The 19,395-nt window shown below is 48.5% G+C and overlaps 1 pseudogene; it reads left to right on the plus strand.

Annotated features, from left to right (window-relative positions):
• Positions 1 to 2,292: 2,292 nt before the first annotated feature.
• The window catches only part of LOC143379556 (solute carrier family 25 member 3 pseudogene), a 38,978-nt pseudogene continuing 21,875 nt past the window's right edge, over positions 2,293 to 19,395 (plus strand).

A 19,395-nucleotide genomic window follows, 5' to 3' on the forward strand; every position in this document is an offset into this window, starting at 1 on the left:
ATAGATATCGTTGGCGAAATATTTCAGACATGACAAGGGCACTGTCAAAGGATGAGCAATGAGAAGAGCATTTCTTAGAATGTGCTGCCCATATTCTATAGGAGAAAAGATCCCAAGAGCTAATAGCTTTGGAAAATGCTAAAATACTGGGCTAATAACAGTGGTTGTGCTTCTCTTTGAAGAAGGCACATGGATGCATGTGTCATTGGACACACCACCTGACTTCAACCACAGGGAGCACATATGACCAGCACATGGCTGCTGCTCCCAGCACCCTGTGTCAAGCTGCAGCAGCCAGGTGGCTCCTCCCAGGCAGGGAGGAGAGCAGCGCGGTACCAGCCAGCCTTCCTGGAGGGCACAGATGCCAGGACAGCCAACCATGGTCCTGGCCTGCTGACAGCCTTGATGAACTCTTATGAGGCCTGCTGTCCAAGATGCTCTGTCTCCACCTGCCTTCCTCCAGCACCCCGTACTTGGGGTCAGAGCTGTACTATGGGCAACACCTCCCCAGCCTGTCCCGGCTCCCTTCTGTTGACCTCCCATAGAAGATTCCACCACATTAAGTCCCATCCTGATGTCTGCTTCTCAGACAACCCAGTCGAGCAAAACACAAAAGAGCAGTTAAAGATATGAAGCAAAACCTATTAGGAATAGAAGAATTATATTAAAATGTTATATTCTGGGGAGATTTTAGTATATCTTTCCCTTCTCTAAGTCAGTTACAAGTTACAGACAAAAATTAAAACCATAATGAAATCTATGAATCCGTAATCTGTCAAATAGATAATAAAAATTATTTTGTAAGTTGATGGAACAAAGAAAGGATTTCTTATCATTACAAAATACATTAAAAACGTTATAAAATTCACACTTAAAAATTGAGAAATATACCCCTAGAGAAATTTTGGAATGAGGAGGTCATCAAAACTAAAATATCACATAAATTTTACCTAGAGAAATATGAAGAAACTTAAAAGCTTGTATTAAAAAAGAGACATTAAAAATAATGAAACTTTATATTATAGAAAACTAGGGAAACAATTAAAATAAACCAAAAGAAAGCAGGAAGAGGAAATCAGTGAAGATAAAAATGAGCATAATAATAATTTTAAAACAATGGCAAAAATGAAAGAATGAATAATAAACCCAAGAGCTGGATTGTGAAATACCAGTACACTAGACAAACCCCTTGTAAATTTGATTATGATAAAATTTAAAAAAAAAGATTAAAGGGAAAAATGCATGATTAGAACAGGGAAGGAGACAAAACATATGTGTAATATACAATTATACAAATATATATAAATTTGACCTACAAAATATACTGGGTTAGCACATAAAAATATTAATACATGGCATCATGCATAAGTAAATACAGTGCATTACATATAATACATTAGGCGGTTATACAACCTTTTAATAACAAATTTGAAAACCTAGGGGAATGTTTGACTACTAACCAAATGTGAATTGCAATAACTGATAAAAGATGAAGCAGAGAGTGTGCAGAGGCTGAGTTGCAGTCTTGGGAAGGCGTTGGAGGAGCTGGTGTTGTAAGTCCACGTCCAGAGGATTCCAGCACTGAGCATCGCCCAGCCCTAGAGGCCAGATGGTTTCACTGCTCTTTAAACTGTCAATTCCAATCACATGAAAAAAGAAAAGCCTCCCTGCTGGGTCAGTCATGAAGCTAGAGTAATTTTAATACAGAGTTCTGGTCAAGATAATTGTTTTACAAATAGATAATATTTAAAATCTCAAACAACATTATGTATGGTTACAGATAAAAGTTATGAATAAAAATATAGGAAATACAATTCAAGACTGTTTGCATAGATTAATATACTATAGCCAGCTTGGATCCGCTCATACATTGCAAGGATGGTTTGATACTATAAAATCTACCAAAATAATTTAAAACATTACAATATGGTCCTATCAATAGATCCTTAAGAAGCTTTTGGAAAATCTAATAGTCACTCTAAGTAGGAACTCTGAAAGAATTAAAAAGTTGTAGCCATTTGATGACTTGAAAAATCTACTTGTCAAAACACAAACAGAAAATATTCTAAATGGTGACATACAAAATCAGTTCAGTTTATACCAAGAATATCATGGATTTCTGCTGTTTGCATTATAGTCCAATATGATGTTATATGTTCTAGCCAATTCAGGAAGCAGTGCAGTAAAATAATTGATAAAAACTTTGACGGGGCCTGGGTGGGGGACACACCTGGCCTCTGTGAGCAGGGGAGCCTTTCCAAGGAGCGGTCGGCTGTTTCCTGTCTTAAGAAGATGTGCTCCTCTCTGGTACACCTGGCACGGGTAAACCCTTCAAGATGCCACACCTGCAGCTGGTACACGATGGCCTCTTGGGACCCAGCAGCAGCCTCACCAGGCCCCTGTGCCCGCACCAACATCTTGGCAAGATGGCAACCTGCAGTAAAAGAGAACAGCTGTTACTGTGGCTCCATGGAGTTTTATGCACATGGGGCTTTGGTGGGGTCTTAAGTTGTTGGCTGACACACACGGTTGTTCCCCTGCATTTAGTGAAATGCTGTGTGCAGGTGAACCCCCAAAAGCACCAGACGCATTGAATGGATTCTCCTTAAGGAGAATGGTGTCCGTGTTCTGGTTAAAGGATGGGTCCAGCTTTCACTGGCTCCTCTACGCCAGGGCTTTGCAGTTTGGCTTTCATGAAGTTTTCAAAGCCTTGGATAGAAACTGCGTGGGGAGGAGAACACCTATCTCTGGTGCACATCACTATGTTTGGCTGCCTCTGCCAGAGCTGAGTTCTTTGCCCTGGCTCCTACAGAAGCTGCCGAAGGTCAGATTCAAATCCAACCAGGCTGTGCCAACACTTGGAGGGATGCAGCTCCCAAAACGTATAGGGAAGAAGGCAAAAAAGCGCTTTGCTCCCAGGAGGGCTCCTCTCTGTGTGGGACAGACACTGTGCACCAAGGTGAAGGCCTCCTGTGCTGAGCATGCTATTGGAGCGCCACTCAGGTCTGTGGTTCCTAAGCCCAGCAGCAAGTGCACAAAAACAGTGCAGCTGGTTGGGACATCTGTGGCAGGTGACACAGCTAGAGTCTTCTGTGCAATTGTCCCTTACCCTGCTGATTCTGGAGTGTTCATGCTCCTCAGGTCCTCAGAGACTTGGACCTACAGCTGTGTGGCAGGGACTTTGCCCATGTCATCATGATCGGCACTCTCACTCTACTGTGGCAGTTCATCTGTGGCTTCAGGAAGGTCCACTTCAGCCTCCCTGCCCTCTGCCACCTGAGAGGCCAGAGTTCACTTGGCATAACTCAGGGGATAGGTCAAAGCAAATGGGGACTGATTCTGCTTGTTGATCAGTGTTGAAAAATGTGTGCAAAAGCAACTTTCATATATTTGAGAGTGTAGGAAATTGTCTATTCTTGATATATAATCACTGTAACACCCTAAGGCAAGAGTTTCAAACTCAACTGTTGAAAGAAACACATCTGTTCGTGAAAAAAAAAATCATAAAAATATTTAAAGCAATACGACTATTTGTTTTTACTTTCAATATAATTTTATGCCACCCAAACTCAAGAGCTTCTATTTTAAAAGCCATCTTAATGGGAAACAAAATTACTGGATTAAAGATAAAAATACAAAATTTTATCTTGCATTATATTAACAATAAAAACTTGACGTAAAATGGGAAAATATTTTTACAATAGTTCCAAAAAACTATTAAGAGCTAGGGATGATTTTAATATGAATATAGAGGTCCCAAATAAAGGTAATTATAAAATCACACTGTGGGACATGAATTAAGTGCTGACTGTCTCAGTCTGTTCGGGATGCTAAACCCATCACATGCTTAGTGGCTTCAACAACCAACATCTCTTCCTCCCTGTTCAGGAGGTGGAAGTCCAGGACCAGGCTATGGGCTGGTGGGATTCTGATGGGGGCCCTCTCCCCTATTGCAGACAGTGGCCTTCTCACTATGCAGAACAGAACAATGAATTTCCCTGCACTCCCAGAAAGGCACTAACCTCCTTACCCCACCTTCATACCCTCATGATCCTAATCACCCCAAAGGCCCGGCCTCCTAATTAATGGTGAGGTTTTAACTTAGGGATTTTAAATGGATGCACTCATCCTATAACATGGAACACGACGAGACATACGTGTGGGAATTAGAGAACTTAATCTCACAAAATGCATGTTTCTAACTTTACATCACATGGTTACTGTAGTTCTAATTAACATCCAGTGGCAGAGAATGTTTTGTTCTTAGGTCTCCTTTCTCTCTTTCTTTATAAGAACTCAGGACTTTCTGGTGATGAAACTGTTTGCCACCTTCCTTTTCTTCCCGTGGAGCTAGTGCTCTCAGATTTATGAAGTCAAATGGAACTTATGGGTGTCACTAAATGAAATACGTGAAGACACAAAGAGCGGAAGGAATTATGCCAAACTGGGAGTACAGATCATGAGGGGTGAGGTTTTGGATTATTACCATCCTACTTTCTAAATAGACCTAAAAGTACTATATTATATTTTTAAAATATTTAACAAAAGAAATAAAAATAGTGGAGATCAGAGGCCATGTCTTCCATTTCTTGAAAATTGTTTAGACCCTATAATGGTTTTGAAATATTGTCTGAACTAGAAAAACCTAGTGAGGGAAAGGGAGTGAATCTGGCATTCTCCGTTTGTCCCATTTTATGCTTCAATTAGAAATGGTGGTTTTCTAATTCCTTGCCTTATGTCATTGGGCAAAAAATGAGCTCATAAGAGAACATGAAGTCTGCAAAAGTAGCTTTTTAGAAAATGCTTAAAACAGGAGTGTGTGTTTGCTGAAACCCTCTTAAGAAACCATAGAAGCCGGATGGCCTCTGGAGGAACCAGCAGCCCTCCTCCCCCATCTCCCACCCGCTGCTCCTGTTCAGGGCTGACTTCCAACAGAGGGTGGAGGCAGCAGTTCTTGTGAGATGGTAGCAGGACATCAGGGAAGTGCCATGAGGACCTGGCTGGTGGGATGGGGTCAGCACCTACAGATAACACAGGTGGCAAAGTGGAAAGGCTACCCACATGCTCATGTGTGTCCTGGTGCCTGCAAGATCCCGCCTTGGGCAGTCCCTGGTCACCCAGGCTTTGAAGCAGATTATCTGAGTGCTTGGACAAATGTGCTCTGAGTAGGGCTTAGGATGGCTCTCAGGAAACTGGTGCTGGAAGACAGCATTCAGGGCAAACCGGCCCCTGCCTTCATGCAGCCTTGAGCTTTAGGTATCGTGAAATTCAAAATGGCAGTGCTTTAGGAAGCCAAGGTTCTGGAGAGACAAGAGCCCCGTCCAGATGCAGGTCAGCTACTTCCCCAGGGTGCCCGTGGCCCCTCAAGTGCACCTGCCCTTGATGCAATGCCTGACGTACAGGACACACTCCAAGTTGCTCTACTGAATGTGTGCGCCAAACAATGAGATTTCTTTAAACCTTGGGTTCCTGAGAGTGCTTCCTCACACTCACAGGCTCTGGAGATCTTGCCTCTGGATGTCTCCAGGCCCCTGAGGTGAACCGTCAGTGCTCAGCAGGCGGTGTTCCTAGGCTAGGCAGGCGGCTTGGAGATGTGGCCCTGGAGTGCCTCAGAAAGAACTGCTGTCATAGCAAGACAGTGATCTGTGGGGAGAGAGGGGACATGGGCTGCGCCACTTGTACTTTGCAGATGTGTGTTTTATGGCTACTTTTGGGCCACCCTGTAGGACCGAACATGTGTGTTGGTAAGGCCACCTCCCTCCTCTTTCCTCCCCAGGCTCCAGTGAATCTAGGCCCTGCAGCCCTCAGAGCTGTTGCCTGCTTCCAGGCACAGATGTGCCTTGTGTTCCAGGAAGGCTCTCAGGAGAGCAGTGAAACAGAACGGTGTTGGGTTTTGTGCAGGAAACCTTTTTTTCACCCTTTCAAGAACCCCAGCCTTGCCTGTTGTGGCCAATGCTCCACCCGTATTGCATCCTGTTACTCTTCCGGTCTCCAAAGCACTGATTGGATTCTCAAGTAATGTCTTCCTGGCTTCCCAGACTAAGAGGAAGGAGGACCGTGCAGTTCTGTACTTACTCTGCAGGGCTTGGCGTGAGAAAAGGGCTCTGCATTCATTTCATTAATAACACAGATGAAGATCTTCTGCCCCCCTTCTTCACGAGGTCAAACTCTGTGCTAGATGCTCACCTGAACCACTGACCCACACAAAACCAGACTTCCCATGTCCTAAAGTCATCAAAACGCATAATCCTAATTCCCCTGGGGACTATTTCCATTTTCTCATTTATAAAGGGCAATGTGAACTGTTTTTGTTTTTTAATTAACTAGCTGTCCCAAAGTTCAATAAAACCCATATTGCTTTGCTTCACGCCTGTGTGGGAAAGTGCTCACATCCAGACTGGAGTGAGAATCCAGGTGATGTGGCTTTTGTTCCATGTGGCCCTTGGAGGATGGAAAAACCAAAATCCCACAAAATATGCCAGTAACTGAGCCTTCCTTGGAGACACAGAGCAGTGGCCATTGGGTTTACCTGGATGCCAGTCAAAAGGGAGACCACAGTGGCTGAGCCACCCATGGCCAAGCCCGTGGTGTGGGCTGCCCTGAGGGTTTCAGCCTGACCCTTGGTCACTTTCCCTGGCCCTCCTGGCTTGTGCCAGCTCAGGATCTCCCTGGAACCTTCTGTTCTTCCACTGATAACGCAGGCTGGGGCTCTGGCTGCTCCTGTCACAGGCAGGGCCCTGTCTCTCTGAAAGGCCTCTTTCCTCTGCAAGGTCCCTACTTCCTATGGGCTTACACTTCACTTCTTGGCTTCTCCTGGGTGTCCAAAACTGCCCTGATTGCCAAGCCCAGGGTTGGACCATCACAGGAAGCCCCTGGTCTTCTAGCTTCACTTTGTGCTTTGCCAGCAACATCTCCTGGGTCCCCACCACTGTGCCATGGGTCCTAGCAAGAATGTCCTGCTGGCTAATGTTTTCAGAGGGAGGGAGGACCTCCTGGGAGCAAGAGAACTTGAGTTCCAATTCCTGCCAGGAGTATCCTCATCATACTGAAGCACAGGTCCTCCATAAATGCAGGGATAAGTCCCCACTGACTCTGCGTCTGGTTTTCCGTTGTGTAGGGGTATAAAAACAATACTCTTGGTTCCATAGGAACCCTGCTTTGAATCTTAGATCTTGGTCTTTCCCCAAGCTGATGATGTGCACTGTACGACGCCCTCTCAATGCTGGGCAGCCACAGGGGTCACTGCCCACGGCCAGCCCTGTGATCACCAGGGGAACAGCAACACTCCACAGTCACTGGGAATGGCATTTTGGATCTTGTGCTTTATGTCCACATGCCCTCATGTGTGCAGATGCCCACCTGTGTGTACGCAGCATGTTCAACACTTCCTACAAACAGGGCTCTGTGCGGGGCGTTTGTGTGCACCGTAGCCTATGTGAGCGTTCTCAGCAGGTTGAAGGCAGGCGAGGCTGAGCGGGGAGTTTGGTGGGTCAGGGGCACGGAATGCCTTTCCACTTATAGCAGGTGTGTCAGGAGGGGCCCTCTCTTTTCTCTTCCCACCACATCCTGGAGTCGCTGAGATTTCTTCTAAAGGAAAAGGAGTAGGTTTTTCCCACACACCTGTCCACAGCGACCACTCTCTTCTGCTGATCTGTGAGCCCGGGAGCAGCTCCCCAGGAGCAGGCACTGTGAGCTGCTCATCCCAGGATACCCTGGAAGATGCTTTTGTCCTCAGAAGCCCTGCTCATCTTCCAGTGTGTGTTGAACTGTGTCTATAAGACCTCCTGATCCAGGAGGTTCTGGTTCAGGAACCCATCAGCCCCCAAAGGGTCCATGACTTGAAGGGATTCTTCAGCCTCCTTCCAATTGTGTGTTTCTCTGTGTGGGATTTTTATTTTCCAGAGGCAAAATCTGCAGTGTTCATCATACATTCAAAGAGGCCTGCGATGCTAAAAAGATTCAAGACAGATGTTTACTTGAACTACTTTCCTCATTCTGATATCCCATGAGACTCTGATCATGTTTGCAGCTTCACCACCAAACCCAGGCCTAAAAAGCATTTATCTGGGAGTGTCAGGATGGAATTTCTGGGCTCCATCTGGCCTGCTGGAGGCACCCACGGTTCTAAAGTGGGCATGGCATGCACCCACCTTGCTATGATTAATGATCTCCAGCAACTTTTGAGGTTTACTGGGTGGTACCACAAATAATTTTCTGCTTCTCACAGTAACCACCTTCGTCAAAGGCCTCTGTCCCCTGGAGACTCCCCAAGACCTTTCTAAATCCACCTGCCCTTGACCTGGCCTGGCTGTCTTGAAAGGCCAGAACAAAGGCCTCACAATGGCAGAGGGCTCACTGCATCCTAGGAAGGCTACCTCAGAGAGCTGAGGATGCTTCCTGTGTTTGGGGAATGCAGAACTCACCAGAGGGGCAGTCTAGGGTGGCTGGGAGTTGGAGGCCACAACCTAGGACTCTGGACATGGCAATTCAGTGGGTTCTAACTGCAGTGAACTCTCTCAAAACTCCATGCAGTTTTTAAATACTTCCTGCTCTGATCAACACAGGGCTCTGTGCTCCCTTCTGTGCGAATCCCAGAGGTTGGTGCCTCTTCACTGCAGACCCCTGGCCTCATTTGTGGTCTTTGATTGCATGTCAATGCAACGTCTTGGACTTGACATTCCAGCCACTAACTCCTTATTTGTCTATCATTTCACAGACTTTACAGCTTGTGTTCAGCATTGGTGAATTTGTTAGACAATCTCAACCTCTCACACTGGAATATCACACTCACAGAAACCTACAGACCCTGCTTCTATCAGCAAGGCCCCATGGTTACCCTGTGAGTGCAATGACCGTGAATTTGCCCAAGGCTCCCTGTGAGTACTTGAGCCTGCCGAGGTCACTGCAGCTTGCTGGTCATATGACTTCTAGATTCTGTTTCTGTACTAATTCAAAATGTTGGAAAGCAAAGACCATGCCACCTTGCTCTTTTGCAGAACGTAATTTTTGACAAATTTAATGCAATCCCTCTTTTTATTAGCAGTCCAAATAACATCTTGGTTGAAGACAGTGGACCACCCTCTGTGCAAGGACTAACCTGAGAAACTGTGAGTTCCAAGAGGGTTGTCTCCTGCAAGTGGATCTGTACGGCTTCTTTTATCATGAATAATAAACGTGTATAAACATAAAGTGTATTACACATAAGTTTATGCATATTTATTTTCTGTTCTAAATGAAAGAATACTTCAGCTCAGATTCATGACCAAATTTGGCTTAAAGAATGATGGAGGTTTTAATTCTAAGGACCCTAGTTTATTTTGGTCCACAAGTGTTTCAAATCTTTGCAAAAACACTGATTCAGCTTTTGAGGTGGGGGGTCAGGCGCAGGGGCGTGACCTGGGGTCATGACGCGAAGACCTCTCCAGTTCCCATTCACTTTCTTCCTGATTTTGGTTGAAGATTTGACTGGGCACAATCTCAATCTCTCTCTTTCCTATTTTTAAATTCCTGTAGGTCTTCAGCCCTATGTTTCCTCTTCACTGTTTCCTAGCAATCCTGAACACTTCTGTTGCAAGTCCTCTTTAAAAAGTGATATTTTTTTGTCCCAGATCCAAATGTGTGAAATTGTCCCAAATTTGCTCCGGGTGGTTTCTTGGCTCTAGGTCATTTAATGAATGCTTTAATAATCAAACAACAGTGGGTTTTAACGTCTTGCCTTTGCATGTGGGCTTCTCACTTCAGACACTCACGGCTTCCACTTTGCGGGGGCTGTGGAGCCAGAGGCCCTGTCCTCGCAGCCTTGGCTTAGTGAGAATGTGGTCTGCACACAGCAGTCTAGGTGACCGCCCTCCGGGCCAGGATTGTCTTAGAGCACAGTCCTGTCCATCCCCTGCCCCTGAGAACTACTTTTTCTCAGGCTCTCCTGCCAACCGGTTTCCAACCAGGCTCAGAGAAAAAGAGGCCCTGGCAGGAGCCAGGAGGATATAAGGGAGAGAGGTGGTCCTGCCTCCCCTCCTGGCCCTCACCCGCCTGATGGCCACTCCACACTCCCAGACCCTAACAGACAGGCTGTCCCTGTGGTCCCAGCCTCTGTCTGGCCCATATATAAATCCCTATTCTCCAGTGTGGGTTCTGGGTGTGCCGTCGACATCCATTTCCTAGGGAGCCTCTAACAACAGGAATTTACTTTGTCAGCGTTCTGATTAGAAGTCCCAAATTGGGGTGTCTGTAGGGCCATGGTCCCTTGGGACTCTGGCCTTACCTTTCCGGGATGCTGGCATGGCCACAATTTCTGCTGTCCCTGGGTCTGCCATGGACCCTTCTCATTCCTGTCTCGGTCTTCACCTGATTCTCTTCCCACGTCTTCCCCTTTCCGTAGGACACTAGCCATGTTGGATCAGCAGCCACTACTCTAGGGTGGTCTCCTTTGAACTCAGTTACATTTACAATGATCTTACCTCCAAATAGGCCCCATTCTGAGGCACTGGGAATTAGGATTTCAACCTGTCCCTGCGGGATCCAGCTCAGTCCTTAACACCCCTCTGCCTTGGTGGTGGCCCGCTGCAGCCGCTGACCTCTATGGTCTTCCGCTGCCTGCTGTAGGCGGCCCAGCTCTCTGGGGGCCTTCCCACAACATTCTAGGTTAATTCCCTCTGCTGGACTCTGTTGGAGCTTTGTTTCCTGGCCAACCTCCATGGACTGTCCTCAGAGCCAGGGCTCCTTGGCTTTGCCTTTGTATCTTCCTGTCCTTTCCGTGTAATTACTGGCTTGAGGAACAGGACAAGACAGGGCCAAACCTGAGGAATCAGAGCAGGCGCCTCTCTCCCCACTAGAGCTGCCCAGGACACATACTCGCTTCAGAAAAAGCCTTGAGCAAACTGGTGCCCACGGTAGGTGGGAAAATCTGAAATGAGTAAGACGGGGCTCCCCCACACAAAGATGTGTTTAACGGATGCCAATCATGGGCCTCCTCAGTGAGAAGCACAATCAACCCAAAGAGCAACTTGGAATGTTTCCAATTTCCTTCGCCTCCATGACACTCCTGAACACCCTGTTTCTCCCCAGTTGCTTTCATTGTCACTTGGCATAGGTCATTATGTTCTTACAGGACACTCATGCCTGTGACAGGCGAGGCCCTTTGTGCTGCCCCAGAGCAGCTGGGCCTGGAAACACCGTGCCTCTCTGTTGGCTCTGCAGGAGGTGGTGTGCTCTCCTTGTGCACACCATTAACAGGCTCTGTGAAAACCCTGACCAAGTGCCATCCATGCAGGTATTGCTGTCCCAGGGATACTATCCACTATCAAATGAACTTGGGGACACATGGGGGTAAATAACTGTCAATCAATGGCTATAAGAAGCTTCCTAAAATAATGGATGCAGAAACTTCCTCTGGCCAGATTTATACCACACCAAAGTCAATGAAAAGGGCCCTGGTTTTCTGAATAGAGTCATGCAATCATCTGCAGGCAGCAGAGGACATGTAACTCTGTGTATTAAGTTGATTCCTGGGCCATTAGCGGACTAATTTGTTCAGCAATAGTTGGCAGGATCCGTTGCCCATCAGGCCTGCTTCTAGGCAACGGGAAGAGCGTGGAAAACAACCAGTGGGGGTGGGGGTGTCCTCAGGGAGCCTGAACACTAGTGAATCACAGACAGTGATAATCCAGTGTGGCAGTGAGCCAGAGGGGCCTCCATGGGAACCCTGGGAGATGCACTGGAATGGCCTGAGGGTGATGGGGTCATGCCTGGGGCTGTCCTCCCAGAGGGGCAAGCCTCTCCAAGGAGGCAAGGCTAGTGCTGGGTCTGAAGGACAGGAGATGCTCTATGCAAAACTGGGGAAGGACATTCCAGAAAGAGAGAAAGTTAAGTATAAATGCCAAACCGCAGGAACAAACTCAAGGAGTCTAAGGAACATAAGCATCAATGTCTGAGCATGTCAATCAGTGGCCAGAGATGAGATGAAGTCAGAGGGGTGAGCAGGCCAGGTTGGGTAGGGTCTTGATGAGTTGTTACTTCACTTGGTCATCAGTGAGAACTTTGGGGAAGGTTTTTAAAGCACAGAGAACTCCATCATCTCCCATGTGTAGCATGGATATTGGGGAAGAAAGGACCAGGGAGACCAGGGAGGCCCAATGAGAGATGGTCCCTGGCTCCAGGATGGATGGGCAGCTGCAGGGGGCACTTTGGAGGTAGGGTCCACAGGATCACCAATGAACTGTGATGGGGTATGCTGGGCAGACTTTCTGGTGGCTCCTGCATACCCCACCTCCTGACATTATTTTTGCCCTGTGTAGCCCCTCTCTAGAGTGTGGATGGGATGTGACTTGTTTCTGCCAGGATAAGGGAACATGATGGAATGGGGATTTGGGTGTTCATGTGAGATTGTGCCTTCCTTCTGGCTGGCAGACTCCACTGGCTTTCACCTTGGGGTTTTGAGGAAGCCGATGGCCATGTGACAGGGAGCAGCACCTGTCCAATAGCCAGCAATGAGCTGATGCTCCCAGCCTAGTAACCTATAGGGAATGGTGTCCTGCTCAGCCCAGCCTCAGCTGCACCTCTGCTGGGCAGCAGCCTGTGAGAAACACTGTGTGCACCCAGCCCTCAGTCACTGGGGCCACAAGCGCTTCAGGCCACTAAGATTCCAGCAACATTGCTGTGTGGCAATTGATCACTATTGCCTGGGGCGAGCAGAAATGAGGAGTTGAGACTGACGTCTAGGTCAGAGCAGAGGGTGGAAAGTACAATTAGCTACTGAGACAGGGAGGCCTAGGGAAGAACCGCTTCAGTGGGACGCAGTGGGTGGAGGTTCCTAGGAGTGGCTGGACAGGTGTGCATGGAGCCCAGCAAGAGGGACAGTCAGCTCTGCTCACCATCCAGGCCCTCAGGTCTGACCACAGGGCAACCCCAGGCCTCCCTGTTGATAATGCTGGGGTGGCCACCCAGGCAGCTCCTCTCCTGCTCCTCCCACTTTGCCAGGCTCACTTCCCTTATCCAGTGCTTTGGGGCCTCCTGGTCTCCGTGTTACCATTCCCCGTCCCCTTTCACCCCAAGCGTCCCCTGTGTCAGGTACAGCTCACCCTGACTCCCTCCCATATCTTCTTCTTCAGGGTGACCAGACTTTGGACCTTTGCCTCCTTTCCTCAACTTCTGGCCCAGTGTATACTCATATTCCAAGCCCATTCTCCCAGAAGCCCACTGCCTAGGAGTAAAGATAGCCCAGAGGTCAGTCCTGGGGAGGAGTGTGGACTCGGAGGGGCTGAGCCACCTGAGCAGCGGCTACTTACTGGCTGTGTGAGAGATGTAATGTGTCCCAACATCAACCATGTGCTTGTGGTAACACCCAACCTCCAGGCGCTGAGGAATGAAAGCAAAGGAGGTTCTGGTCACTCCGCAGGGTGGGCACTGGTATAGTGCCTTGTACCCTGCCTGGTTTTCATCAGAGTGAAAAAGTCTACCAGGCTAACTCTGCCTCCCAGTTCTGGAACTCAAATTTAAAATGATTTCCACTTTTCTCCGTGCGCGGCCCTGCCCTTATCAATCGCCCAGGGTGCTCCAGGCACACGTCTTTGGGTCCCTCCCTTCCTCACTGTGCAGTCCCAGCTCTCCTCTGCGCACCCAGTGGCGCCAGCACTGCCACCTGGGCTCCTCCACACTCCCTTACACTGGCTTCTCACCCAACATGCCACTTTCAAGCCTATACTTCCTGTGTCACCAAGACCTTGCTGCCTAAGCCCAGAGATTACAGTCCTATCTTCTTGAGCCTGTGCCGTGGTTACCTGTGTGGGCCTCACTGCATGCTGTCACATTGCCTTCCACCTATCTGCCCTCTCTTCTGTGCCCTGGCTGCGATGACAGTGTGTGTCCTCAGCCCTGCTCTCTGCAGGCCCTGGGCTGCTGACCTAGTCTGGATGGCCCAGGTCTTGCTCTCCAACCACACTCATCGCATTCCCATGAGCTGTTGCTCCTCTTGCTTCACCTCCATGAGTGGCCACTGTGACTCTGTTTCCAGCTCAAGACCCTGCTGGTTGCTGAGCTGTGTTCTGCAGATCCAGCTCCTGCAGCATCTCTACCTCTCCTGCTGGTCTCCACCGGCACCGGCCACCTCTCACAGGCCCAGGGCACTGCACCAGCCCTCTCACTGGTCATCTTGCTCCAGGCTTCTCTCCTTCCACCCAGTTCTCCACACTGAGTGATCTGTTAAAACACAGACCCACCACTTCTGCTGAAGCTTGAGGCCACCCCACAGTCCCCAGTGTCCTGTGCTGTAAGCTCTCAGCCTGGCCTCTGGGGCCTTCCTGGAGGCTGCCTTGGCTCCACATTGGCCTCCGTCTTGCTCACCCCTCACTCCATACTCCAGACATGCTGGACTCTTGGCAGTAGCCCAGGTGTCCCGGTGCCTCTGCCTCTTGCCTCCCCACAGGCTACATTCTCCAGCTGCCTCCTCCCCACCCCTCGTCAGGCCCAGCTCAAGTGAGTCTGGCCCAGGAACTTACCAAGGCTATGCAGCGCTCCCTGAGCAGCCAGCCCAGGGGAGCACCTGTGTAGGGTGCCTCCTCCTCGCCTGCCGGCCCACCAGCCTGCTCCCTTCCTGGGAGGGCGTTGCTGTGCCTTAGGTACCATGACGCTTCCAGCGCCCAGCATAAGGCCTGGCAGGTGTGGCCCACCTGAAGAGCTGCTCTTGGAACGCAGCCCAATGAGGCCAAAGCCTGGCATGTTCCAGCCCGTCTCCCATCAGCACCCCTGCATGGCGTTCCCTCGTCCACAGGCTCCTCCTGGCTCTCCCGGCCACTGTCACTTTTGATTTCAGCTGAGATTTCACATTGTGAAGCCCTCTGCGGACCACCCCACTGCCGACTCCTCCAGAACGCAGGACACTGGGCTGTGATCTTGCTCACTTGTTGACATACAAAGACGAGCCCTCTCCTCACTGTAATAGAACATCTTCCGTGTTCCCACACGTTAGAAGCTGCCTGACACACGAAGTTCTCAAAAAAAAACCACAACCTCTTGTTGGGTAAATTGGGAAAGTAACTGATGGTAACTAGTGAAGAGTGCTGTTTCTGAGGAGGGACGGAAGAGACCAGCATACTTACCAAACCCCAGGCGACATCTCGGGTGGGAAGTTGCAAAATGAGTTCTACTGACGACCACTGAGCAGAGTTCTGAGAAGGCCATGCAGGGCCGGGCCCGGTGTGGGTGGAGTCCGAAGAACAGAGCAAAGCCAAGAGGGCCTTCAACTTGCTCCACCCCCTCTGCCTACCCGGCTGAGGTCAGCAGGACCTGGACACTTACTGCGCTATTGTCAACAGGACTCTGGATTGGAAGAGAGAAGCTGTAGGCAGAGATACTGTGCGGGACGTTTGCTGGGCACGACCTCCACCTGTCTGGCCACCCCTCAGGTGTCAGTCTGATGGAGAATAGACGTGCGCATGTCCGCTGCTTTGGTCTTTCTGCATTTTCTCCCAGAGTCAGTCGAACGTAATCTGCAGAAAGAGAAATCGACATTCAGTGCACCTTGGAAATCCTGATTAACAACGTGCTTCATCCTGCACTCATTGCCAGTCACTCCTTAGTATTGTGTGAAGAAGTAGAGACTCTGCAGGGACTTACACTAAATATAATAATCCTTTTCTCAGAAGGTGGTTACAACAGTCGAAAACAGACCACCTTTTGTTTGAGAAAGGATATGTACATGTGTTCATATGTGTAAGTATGCTTGTGCCCCAGAACATAAATGTGAGAGAGTGTGTGTCTATGTATTAAAGAATTAGTGTAAATGTTATATAAATGATTTTAATTACCATATAATAATTTTATGCATAGTATGTATAAGTCTTTTTACAAAGTTGTCAGAATAGAAATGCCCCTGTTTGTCAGCTCAGACATCTAGTAAGCACTCATCTCCTAGAAAGAAACCCAGGGTCTAGAAGTCAGTGAGAAGGCTCTGTGGGCCTGAAACGGTTTAGGAAATGATGCTTCTCCAAGCCACCTTCTTTTTCTTTTAGTCCCCAATCTCAATGGCAGTTTTCAAAGATGAGCTTTTGTAACATTCATTCCACAGAAAATTCAAAGTGGAAAGCTTAAAAAGAAATAAGGGAGCATCAAAAGTCTTTAAGCTAAGAGCAAAGAAACCAGTCCATGCAGCCCAAGACACCAAGAGGCAGAGTTCACCATATCAGGGACAAGGAAGAGATGCAGTGACCTACAGTGACCCAGTGGGGACACATACTATGTGGACTCTCCTTTCAAGAAACCAGAGAAGTGGATAATATATACATTTAACAATATTGACATCAAAATGGTTAAATTGTGAAAGTTCTATTTTGGAGTAGATAGGCTTTAATTAATTATAAAATTTGCTGTTGGGAAATGACATACTCTCCGGCCTGCACTGTAAGAGGTTACAGCTGAATATTTACAGGTGGAATGGCAGGTGGGATGGCCCAGCTGGTGGACTGAGCAAGGGCACCCCCTCCCCATTGCGCCCCAAGTCCTCATAAGTGACAGGAAAAAGATATCCTTAAGAATTCACGATGCCATGGAGATAGTAGGGGTAACAGTGAAACTATGCAGATCTTTCAGAAGATAGAAAGAACGGAGGAAACCACAGCCCAATGTGTACACAGAAAGCTGAGTAGGAAGACAAGAGTGTCTGTAGAGAAGCCCCGTCCCTGGGTGACCACAGTGACCACAGTGACCAAACTGATGAGCGCCAGCCACTCCAGCCACCTCCTCCTTAAGGGTAAATGGACACAAACAGCATCAGACATGGGTTGGGGGGAACCATGAGAGGAAAAGGAAAGCCCGAGGCAAAGACAGACCACCAGCCAGGACACAGGACATTCACTGAGGAGAAGCTCCCAGGCCCCCAGCAGCAGCACCCTGGAGGATCTGAGGTGGTGATGCACCACCAAGCAGACTGTGCTGCCCCAGAGACACAGGACAAGGGAGGGCGTTTAGGGGTACAGACTGCAGACAAAGCCCCGGCCATCCATGAACAGTGGACATGCGGGAAAAGCCATGCAAATCAGGCCAACAAGCTTTCTTTGCATGTTCCTCTTTCAGTTTTCTATTTCTGGAAATCTTGTCTGACTGGTTGGAATCTTGAAATGAGATTTCGTGTCTCTGACTCTTTCCTCAGTTCTATCCTCTTTTTGCTCTTATACACGGAAGCCAGTGGGGTGTGTTTTACTTACAAGAATACCTGTGCTTAGTGACCTATGAGCTCAGAGATCAAACCAAGGCAATATCACAAAACAGAGCAGGAAAATGCAAAGAAAATCACATGACATCTCATCATAGATTGTCGAGAGCCGCTCTGGACGGGAGTTATGGGCGCACCTTTAAGTCCTGAGTAAAGAGGTACTGAACAGGTATTGCACCCCGCAATACAACTGGACTTTACCTCTGCTGGGAAAAAGAGGTGCAGCTCCAGGAGTGGGCGTCACCCTGTGGGGTTGGATTACACCCACTTGGTTGTTGTAACCCTACCCCTTGTCTCATTTCTATGGCTTCTCCCCAATAAAACCCAGGTTCGAGGTGTGCTCCCTCTCTTTCTTGCCTGCCTTGCCTGCCTTGTGGGAGCTGTGGTTGAGAAGCAGTCACTAAACCCAAAGAAAAGGTACCTTCTGTGTCTCTGTCTTTATTTAGTCCACCAAAATTCACTTGGAGTGACCCTGACCGGTTTAGTTGTGTGTCGAGACAATAGTTGAAGTTCACAGGATTTTACATCTAAGAGCCTGCTGGGGAAATCCAAGTTGACAAGTACCGTCTTTACCAACTCTGGGACTTCATCAGTGAGATTTCTGAAACCTCCCAGGAAAAGAAATCGCCGGCACAGAGTTAGAATCACGTTGTTAGTGAACATCCCCAAATACCCTGAGGTGTTCTGAGGGAAACTTGTTTTAAATCAGGAATTCAGAGCCAGCCCAAAGACCCTGCAACAGGAAGACAGTGATAATGACGCTGACACTGCTTCCCCTGACAAGCAGAATTCATACCAGTGGCAGGCCTCTCGTGTGGAGACCACTGTGCCCTTACTGACACGCCAGGCCCTCCGTATTGAAACCGGCCCCAGCTGCTCGCCCCCATTTCTTCTTTCAGGGTTCTGATCCCATAAATTCAAGGAATAGGAGTCACAAGCCCCAACAAGGAGCTCTACAGCAGATTTTCCTCCATCACTGAGTGTGCTAGTCCAGGGCTTTATAGAGCACTTGGGTCACTGCTGTTAGTCCATATTTATGCTGATTGGGATTTGGAAACGCATTAATACTGTGGGTCAGCTCTGGAGTCCCAACTTCCTCTCAGCTCTGCCCACGTCCATTTCCTCAGGGCAGGTCAGAGGGGGAGGGGAAGGTTGTGGGACGGGACTGCAGTGCTGCGTGGAGCCGGCTTCTGGAGCAGGCAGGCCTGGCCCCCAAAGGGTGACAGGTCAGCACCTTGGCTCAAAGCCCCTCAGGTCGCCTAGCCTGCATGGCGGGCCCACGTGGCCACGGGCCATGCTCAATGCCTGTGCTCCGACCCACCCAGGCTGCCACTCCAGGCTCCTGCTCTGCTGCGGCTTCTCAGCAGGGTCAGTGGGCCACCACATGCCTTGGCAGCTGGGAGCCATATCAATGGGAAGGTTTTGTACATAGGAAGGACTAAGAAGAGGACCTTCAGTTGGGTGCAGACCTGTTCGCGGATGGCCTACCATGAAATGGAAGGTCGACGCAAGCCAGAACCTATGTGAACACAGCTTAAGTGCAAAACCCTCCGGACAACCCGTAGGTCAGTTTGACCTATTATTTTTTTTTTTTTTAATAAAGAAAGAACACTCTAAGATTAATTTCTTTAAAATGATAAGAGAATAGGAGGTAAGGAAAGACAGAGGGAAGTGATAATAGGCTAAAATTTTGACCTTTTGAGAAGGAACCATATAGAAATTAAGTTTAGAAGTTTACAAACCAAGACATGCTTCCGTGGGCATGTTAAAGGCATAACCACGTGAACAAGTCCATGAAATAGCTTCTGAACCACTGCAGAAAAGAACGGAACAACTGATCCACTGAAGGAGTAACAGGGAAGTCAAATAAATAAGAAATTATTTACCTAGAAGCATAAAAAAGGTGGCATGATTCAACACAAAATACCCCAGACACGGCATTTATAGAAATGGGTTGAATCCTCTAATTGAAGGCTAGACAGTTTCTAGCTGTCCATTTGGAGCGTGTGTGTGTGCCTTTGGGCAGGAGCCACCTTGCAGGGCAGAGGGTACAGGAAGGCGACGTCAGACCCGGCAGGGGCTGTTGTGTTGTTCCACCTTCACACGTGGAGAACACGTAAGTTTAGGAAATTCTTTTAAGCCAAGGTGAAACAGGAGGCGTGTCAGTGAACTACCCAGATGGCTGCGTGCTC

This window comes from Callospermophilus lateralis, chromosome 13 (genome assembly GCF_048772815.1).
Source record: "Callospermophilus lateralis isolate mCalLat2 chromosome 13, mCalLat2.hap1, whole genome shotgun sequence".
Classification (NCBI taxonomy): Eukaryota; Metazoa; Chordata; class Mammalia; order Rodentia; family Sciuridae; genus Callospermophilus; species Callospermophilus lateralis.